The sequence below is a fragment of the Diospyros lotus genome, chromosome 8 (genome assembly GCF_014633365.1).
Source record: "Diospyros lotus cultivar Yz01 chromosome 8, ASM1463336v1, whole genome shotgun sequence".
In the NCBI taxonomy this organism is placed as follows: domain Eukaryota; kingdom Viridiplantae; phylum Streptophyta; class Magnoliopsida; order Ericales; family Ebenaceae; genus Diospyros; species Diospyros lotus.
In genome coordinates, this window is record NC_068345.1 from 33,065,272 (window position 1) to 33,074,698 (window position 9,427).

A 9,427-nucleotide genomic window follows, 5' to 3' on the forward strand; every position below is an offset into this window, starting at 1 on the left:
AAGAAGAAAGAGAAGTGGGAGTAATGATGGGTGGGTGTGATGGTGGGACAAGCTCCAGTGGTTGGGGGCATATATAGAGATAGAGGAACATAAACATATTACATAAAGATAGATCATGGATGGCTGGATGGATCATGGATGGATATTATATGGATAGACATTACGCCTCCCAAGATTCTTTCTAGAAAGCGCGCAACACACCCGCGGGGCGCCCTGGCTCTCAGCCTCGCCTAATCATCATTATTATTGCATTGCAGAAAAGAGGAGAGACGCCCATTCACGCTCATCATTGCCGCTCATCCCCTGCCATGCCATCAATCATCGCCCCTTTCCGCCACGCCATTTCCCCTCCCGGCCAAATATACGTTTTCCTACGTAATTCTGTTAATACGGCCTTGCGAGAGCGCCCCAATAATAATGATCCAAGAAACGAACAAATCAACAAAGAGATGAAATTGTTGTTACGTGTGAGGCACAGCTAGCCTTCAAATGGGGAGCGCCGTTCACACCAACCGGCACTTGCCTTGTTCCGGGCTTTTGGGCCCGGAAAAGCCGAGGGGTCATCTTGAAAGTGCGAGATTATTTGGACGTATTTCATTGCATCATTGGTTTCCTGGTTTATCTAGTTTTCGACTTTCGGTTGTTAATAATTTCCATTGCTGTTGTTGGCTCACCATAAATGGATCATTTCCCGGCATAATGCAATACCCAATTTCAACAATGCTTTATACAGACTTTCACACGAAACAATATGATTCATCAATATGAAAATGGCTCATTGCATAACGTTTTGCATCGAAACTCTGCAATCCGACTTCAATTATGCCTAACATTCGGTCCATTATTATTTACTAATTACCACGCTCTTCAGTTAATCATTCAAACTTGACCAACGGGGCTCTGCATAAGCGGACAGTGTAAATTGCTTAGGATCCAATGACAACCTTCCATCATAAAAAGGAATTTTATTGTAAAAATCTTAAATAAACTGGGGAAGTTGGGAGAGTGTGAATTAAAAGCGGTTCCAACTACGAGAGAGGGGACGTATCAGCGGTGTAGGAGCGATAATTAATTGAGTTATGTTAATGAGAAGGGTTGACCAGAAAGTGGAATGATGGCATGACAATATTACAAATACAAATGGATGCCGTGGATGGCACTCCGCTGAAGCCGGGTAGGCCCGGCCCATTCATCATCAGGTTCAATCATAATTAGCAAAGCAATTGGACATGTTCTTGGGAACCATTAATGTTCTTCACCTGAACTCTTCCACTTTTCTCTTGCGGTCCTCTGCCACGCCTCACTTAACTTAAAACGGGTAGGAGCTGCTCAGGGTCCAGCGATCAAGCTTGGGATCGTGTGCTCTAAACCCATAATAAAAGTCGGAACCGTGAATCCGTTTAAACTCATAAATCCATCATCATAGCACCATGATTAATCTGGACCCTTGCTCTCACGCCAGTGCGTTTGATCAACTCCCAAACAGTTAAAAAGAAAACCATTTGAATACTCGCAAAATAGGCATCATGTAAAGCCCCCTACCTACCTACCAGAACAGAGGGGTCGGCTACGAGACAGCGTGCCGCATGTGGAATCATACTCATTAATTTCTCACCAAACAGAGAGTAAGTTCTAAATTAGAAAAAAAAAAAAAAAGAGCACGGTTGTGTCAGATGCCTGATAATTAATTTCAAATTATTTAAAAATCAAACGAACATGAACTTTAGACGCATCAAAAAATATGAACTTAATCATAAACCATCTTTGGGTGTATTCTTTCTTTCTGCTAGTTAGATGCCGCATTATAAGCAACGTAGATGGCCAAATGGTTGCCGAATTAGTGGCTAAAAAGCGAGGGATCATGCAAGTTATTTGCATGCGAGCGTAATCATTGAGACAGTCCGCATGGGGATTTGGGGCCATGCTCTTTGCAAGCCAAGCGACGCCTTTGGCTTAATCCATTCTTAATTAATCCATCGTTATAGTACTAAAAATGGGACTGAGTTGGGTGGAACTAATCAATCTAGGCCGTACGGGGAAATTCATTTCGAAAGCATAAAAGAGGAACGAATGCTTTTTTGCTACACGCATGTTCGCATGTTACAACTTTACAGCAAATTGGCTCGAGCAGAATATATTTGAAGGCAGGAACAGCCCGAGGAAATTGTGGGCTTTTTTTGAGAAATGGCCCATTATCAGTTCCAAACCTGGGCTACGTTTGAGATTCAGCGGCGCCTTTGACCCATGTTGCCAATTTAGGTGGCGCCTTCACAGCTTCCAATTGAACCTTTCTAGGTCCAAAGGTGAAATCGCTCCTCTTGGGCGCCCTCACACTCGACCCGACAGAACGTGGGGGGTTAATTATGGTAACTCAGTCGGACGCAGTGGCTAGACCCAGGCTCATCGCGCACAAAGAGCCCCCCTCACTTTGGAGAGAGGTACCCCATACTGTCGTTTGCAAGACTCGATCCTCGATTTTGGTTCAAGATTCACCACGAAAGACACTTTGTACCCCTTTCTTGACCAACTGGGCTGCCCATGCGGGCACCCATTGATCCTTTCTAGTTCTAATGGTCTGTGTTGCAATTGGCAATTGGGATGCCGGATGCTGCATTTATACTTGGGTAGTTATTGTTAAAATGGCCAAGAGAAAGGTTGTCAAGATAACAAGAAGCATTTTTTTAGATAGAAGAGAGATAAATTTATTTAGATAATTTCAGATAAAAAAAAAAGTCACATTATTTTTTTTAAAAAAATTATCATATAAATTTAACAAATATAATAAAAAATATTTTTATTTAAAATATTTTTCATATCCTATTTTTTTTCGCCTCAACCCAAAGTGTACAAATAAGTAAATCGCAGGTCAAAATTTAAAAATCTAACCTCTTGAAATAGACACAAATTATCACAACTTGTACGGAGACAAATTTAAACTCACAAATTATAATAACCCAAGCTTTTAAACATGTGTGATGAATCATCTGCACTATCCGATAAATTGATGCAGTTGTTTCATGATTGAGTAATAAAGTTCACTTGATTAGTTGGTTTTAAGAAGAATTAGTACATAATACATATGCATGATCATGTTTTTACACAAATAATGTGCATGTATAAAATTATTTATATCTCAATTATAATAATGTAGGCTATAATTCTGTAACTAAGATTTGATTATTGCCACATATGAATTTCAATCAGCACATTCTTTAATCTTTGGATAATGCTAGATGAACAACTTTCTTGACAATTTTGTTGACGACTCATACCAAAATTACACATCTATCCCAAGTTACAATTACAACTCCCTTTAAGTTACTTGTAGAGATGGACAACTTCAACTTTCTTAAGCCCACCCATTTTCACTCTCTCTTCCTCTTTCACTATCTCTCCCACGCTCACCCACCACTAAACACTCCTTTGAATTTCATGAATGGTAACTTTTAAGTATATTACACAATATAAAATTAATTATATTACATAAATTTTATAATATAAAATTAATTACATAAATTTCAATTTTTTAAGAACTAAATTTACACAAATAACAAATTTTAATCAGAATTACAATAACTTAAATAATTACAAACAAAGTTATATTTAGACATTCTCATCTTCCTCAATATTGTCTTTAACTCTTTTTTGACTACATGTGTTAGCAGGTAAATTTCGTTTTTCGACCACATCATATAAGTCTAATACTCCATAAGCTCGAACCCCAAACTCTTCACACATCCAAAAAAAAAAAAAAAAATTATATTCTTTTACAACTCAAAGCAAATCATGTTTTTTTATTTTCTATTTTCACAATCAAATCATCATTATCATCACATAAAAAAAAATAACAAAACAAATATATATATATAAATGTATGTGCGACTTATCGGGAGGCAACAACGGTGTGGTGCGAGTGATGGTGGGGAGGGGGCGACTGTGGTGCGGTGTGGGAGGGCGAAGACGATTTGTGGCCAGTGATGGGGGTGAGGTGATTTGATGCTCGTTGCGGAGGAGAACAACAATGGACAGTGCTCGCGACAATGGGGGCAAAGATAGTGCTCGCGACGGTGGCGGGGCAAAAGGAGGCGACGATGGATAGGTGCTTGCGATAATGATGAATTTGAGAGAGAGAGTGTGTAGAGAAGATAATGAGTGAAATAATTTTTTTTTTTAGTTTAATTTAATATAATATTTTTTATATTAAAATATCACGATATATTAAGATTGCGGAAGACACTTGTTCGTCTATCATTGTCATTAATATTTTTACAATCTTAATTTATGGAATTTGATTGGAAAAACATGGATCTCAATCAACACACTCTCTGTATCGTGCTGTCATCTTGACTTGTTGACTTGTGGAATTTGCTGAACAAAGTCCTTGGACGCAATTTTCTTCCTAGATTTTCTTTCCTTTACAAGTCTCTCCTACTCCTACGTGAACATTTCCCTTAAACTTGGGAAGGATTTTTATTTGCAAGACTTCCTTTCTTTGTTTTATTTATTTTTTTATGAGCACATATAAATCTATTTAATTGGTTAATAAATAGTGTATCCACATCTTTTGATTCTTCAATAGCCCACCTAAAAGGTGCTCAAATTTTAAACTAATTAAAGGAGTCTAAAATCTTCTCCACCACATGCACATCTTCTCCAGACCTCTTCATTTCAATTAGGATTACCAAAAATTTTAAGAACTAATTTGAAATCAATTCATTCTATTTCATGAGAAATTTCTTATAGTTATCTGTTTATATTTAAAGGTAAACTTCCATCACCTTTTCAAGTTTCTCAATGGCATTTTGAAGTATAACCCAAACACTTTTTGTTACCGAGAAAAATAACACATTTTGATTAAACTTAGTAATGCTTTGTCTTATAACTATCACTTTATCATTCTAGTGTTGTAAAAAAAAAAGATAAGGGTAGACAGTAAATAATCAAAAATTAAGCTTAAGGATGACAAACATCACCAGGATAATTTTTACCCTTTGAATAGTGTAAAAGGTAAAGGTGACTATTGTCTCAAGATATAATAAGATCTTCTAAAAGCTAGTTAGTTTTAAGAACAAAAAGAACAACAGGTAATGAACAAAAAAACTCGGAAAACAATAACAATAGGAATTGTTGGTATAACTTAATATTTTATATTTCACAGAAAGATGTTGTATTTATAGACGGACAAATGATGGTAACCACGTACAGGAGAAAGATAAATGAGAAGATTAATTTAAATAAATAAAAAAAAATTGATAAGATAAAATTTTCAAAACTGAAAACTAATTCAAAAATACTAATCCTTTTATGCAGGAGCCTAAGTCCGTTCATAATTTATTCAAGTCTATAAAGACATAACAAATATAAAATCAGGTAGAAAGATTTGTAATTAATCTAACAATGTGAGATTGAAAAATCATTTAAAATATCCCAAAGCTTACAACATCTAGGACCTAAAGGTGTGAACACGAATCTTGGGGACGTTAATTAAGCGAAATCCAATAATGCAATTAATCATAATTATACATAGTTTTATTGAGCTGGGGATATCACAAAAGAAACTGAGCTGGGGGATATCACAAAAGAAAAGCTGCATGAATACAGGAGTACGTAGAAGCTAGTGGTAATCACTAAGACCTACGCAAGGGCGAACGAGATTGACATCTGGCGGCGGGGGCGGAGGCACCGTACTTATGGTGAAGAGGCGAGCGGGCATGACCGTAATGAAGAGCGTCTTTGGGAAGTTGGCGGTGGCGTTGGGCGGCTCTTGACTCTTTGGGCTTCATCTTGACCGCTCTGATTTGTTCCAAAGTCCCCAAAACATCTTCCATGGAGGGCCTATTCTTCGGATCGGATTCAAGGCACTTAATTATAAGCTCAGCAGCTTGGAAAGCCGCTTTTGATGGATACTGATTCTCCAATGCTGGATCCATTATTTTCTTGAGCTTTCTCTTGTCTGGTAAAAATGGCCTAGCCCATTCAACAAGATTGTGCTCCCCATTCGGCCTGTTCATATCCAACACCTTCTCCCCGGTAAGTATCTCGAGCAACACTACTCCGAACCCGTACACATCACTCCTCACATACAAATGACCTGCTCAATCATCCAAATTTAAATTTAAAGGTAGTGATTGCGTATTTTTTTATTTAAAAAAACCAAAGAAGAAAGAAATATATATATATATAGGATATGATGACTGAATGAATGAACATTAATTAATTAACTACCTGTGGCAATGTACTCAGGGGCGGCATAACCATATGTGCCAACGATGCGAGTTGTCACGTGCGAATCGCCGTCGTCAGGGCCTAACTTGGCCAGCCCGAAATCCGAAAGTTTTGCAGTAAAATCCTGAAAAGTTAACAATTAACCACGTATCAATCAAACATTAATCTTAGAAATTAAGAGCTTAAAGATTCAATTAATTAATTAATTACCACATCCAACAAAATGTTGGAGGGCTTGAAGTCACGGTATATGACTGTCTTCTCGGTGGAGTGCAGAAACGCGAGGCCTCGAGCTGCCTCTGCTGCTATTTTAAGCCTCGTCTCCCATGTAAGCGGCTCTGCTCCCTCTGCACCAACCAATATTATTATTATTATTATTATTATTATTATTATTATTATTATTATTATTATTATTATGTTACACAGAAAGTTCTTCTCCCATAAAAACAGTAATTTTTTTTTATATTATTCCCATTTGAAGGCGGCCCTGGGGATTGGAGAAGGCTTACTTCTGAAAAGGTGGCTTTCTAAGCTTCCCTTCTGCATGTATTCATAAACCAGAAGGAATTGCCTGTCGTCCCAGCAGTAGCCTAGGAGCTTGACCAGATTAGGATGACTAAATTTACCCAAGAACTTCACCTCAGCCTGCATGCACCCACAAAATTGTAATCCATTTAATAGAATTAATTATCAAACAAATTTAGCCAATTAACTTAATGCTATCTATGTATGTTTCTCCACTCTTGTTTAAAATTTTTATTTTCTTCTTCTTCTTCTTCTTCTTCTTCTTCTTCTTATTATTATTATTATATATTCAAATGGGGAATCTATTCTGCAAGCAAACAAGAAAGAGTAGTTCATCTTGTTAGGTTGACTTTTTTAAAAGCTGACCTTTTCTCATCTGTCCAGAGAGACTTGTTCAACAAACCTCTGGAAGCAAGGCAAATGAATTGAAGAAGTCAAACTCTTATCAGCTCCTAAACCCGTGCCCATACATGATACTTGTTTGAACTTTCAAATTAGTTTAAATATTTTTTTAATTCCATTTGGCACAACCGCAGATCAAAGGGCCATTAAGGTCCAATATTTTGTCCTATATATTTGCCGGTTTATATAGAGTTGATAGCTTTCCAAACAATACCCACTTGGGAAATATCAATCGAGACAAGAGAGATAGAGACGAACAGTTGGAAAATAAATAAATAACTAATAAAAGAAAGAAAGAAAGAAAGAAAGATCTGGCCACAGGCTAATCCCATTTTGATATTTGAATGAGAATCATAAGGTGATCTGGATGCTTAAAATAAAATGAAGGTCACATGTATTGAGAATAATGTTGATTTGTGTTCATACTTAACCCGAATTTATGGAATTTGTTATATATGCTAATAAACAAGTTTATTTAATTCATTTGACTTTATAACCCACTGCTGCTACCTTTTGACCAAGATGCTCCATCATGTACTGACTTCGTCCAAGCATGATTCATCATAAACAGATACTATTACTGCATCCAGTGGTCATTACAACAAAATTAACCCTTTTTTGGTATAATCGCACACGCTTACCCATTAGAGTACCCTAAGAATTAATGTGACTTTTTAATATATATGCAAACACTACTGCATCAATATTATATATAGTCTAATGGAATAAGTAACAGTCGTGATGAACTCTAAGTTCAAGTTCCATAAATTATTCTCACACTGAAAATGTATATCTCTGTCAAGAAAATGACGTTATTATATGTAGAACTTCTATATAAAAAAGGTCACTTTATCGTTAGGTTATTGGTTTCTTCAAATGTGGATGAATCCATGAAGCTAACAAAGTAGAAAACGTAAACGGGCTTAGTAATAATTTAAGACTAATTAATTAATCATCTGGTAAAACAAGTATTTTGAAAGGGTTACGTAGATGATGAGCTAAGAAGAAATTTACTGACCTGCCATTCCTTGAGTCCCTGAGAGCTATCGGGATTAGATTTCTTGACCGGCGACGGGGATTCCAGCGCCCACCTTGGACGGAGCATATGTCTTCTCATCCACCCAACCCTTGAAAACCCTCCCGAAGCCTCCCTCTCCGACCAACGTGTCCGGCCGGAAGTTCCTGGTCGCGCTTTTCAGCTCCGAGTAGCTGAACATTTTCAAGTTCGGCGTCACAATCCGGCCGCTCGGCGGCATCTCCTTATCCGGCACCCCGCCGCCCTCGCCGCCTCCACTCCTTGGTCCAGTTTGTTCGTTCGGGGACGGCTTCTGAGCTTCACTTTCCGGCGCCTCCGAGACTCCGTGAACGTTGTTGCCGAACACATCCTCGTTATGGTGTACTGTTAATTGAGAAGGAACTATAATATGTATGAATTTGAAGAACAATTACCGAAACGAAGAGAAAATTAACCGAGAATTATTGTTCAAATTAGTGTTATACTCACCTGCGGTGGATGGTCTGGTGGGGGATGCCGGGCTAAGATTGCGTCGAAGCGATGGCCAACAGTTACCCATCTCTCCTGGTCTCTTTCCCTCTGTCTGGAGCTTTGATCACAGGCGGTGTTTGATTTGGTTTCAGTGTCTCTCTTCCTGGTTTCCTCGAAGGAGAGAAGAAGAAAGCCGGGAAGGAGACAACCAGATGAAAAAGTGGAGCCACTTTCCTAGAGACGAACATACAATACAATACAAACATACATACATATATATATATATATAGAGAGAGAGAGAGAGAGAGAGAGAGAGAGAGAGAACGGGGGGAGCAGTGAATGACAATTGTGCCTTTTTTTTTCTTCCGTTTGGTTTGCTTTGGTCTGCTTTATGTCAGCATCATTGACGTTTACTTCTTCAATTCGCTAAATAAGGGATTTATCAATAAACTAAATCTAAAATTAGGCATGCGTCAGCATTATCACGGATAAACTAATTCAAGGTAAATTAATTATGCATTTTTTAGAAGTTGCACGATGCTATGTGTCACATCTTTCACCTCTTTAATTATTAAATCTATTAATGATCATTATGCCCCCTAATTCTCCGTTTTAATTTTGAACTAGAAAGGAGTAATATTGTCTAATGTGACATTTTTCTATTTTATCCCTTACTTATATTAAGTCCACCTCCCCCCCTTTTAAAGCAATAATTATGTTTCATTACTTGGGTAAATTTTATGAAACTGATTTTGTTAAATTAAATTAATTCCAGATTTAATGAAGAAG

The 9,427-nt window shown here is 37.5% G+C and overlaps 1 pseudogene; it reads right to left on the reverse strand.

Moving 5' to 3' along the window:
- Window positions 1-5,484: 5,484 nt before the first annotated feature.
- LOC127808025 (probable serine/threonine-protein kinase PIX13) lies at window positions 5,485-8,900 on the reverse strand (annotated as a pseudogene).
- Between the last annotated feature and the right edge of the window lie 527 nt (window positions 8,901-9,427).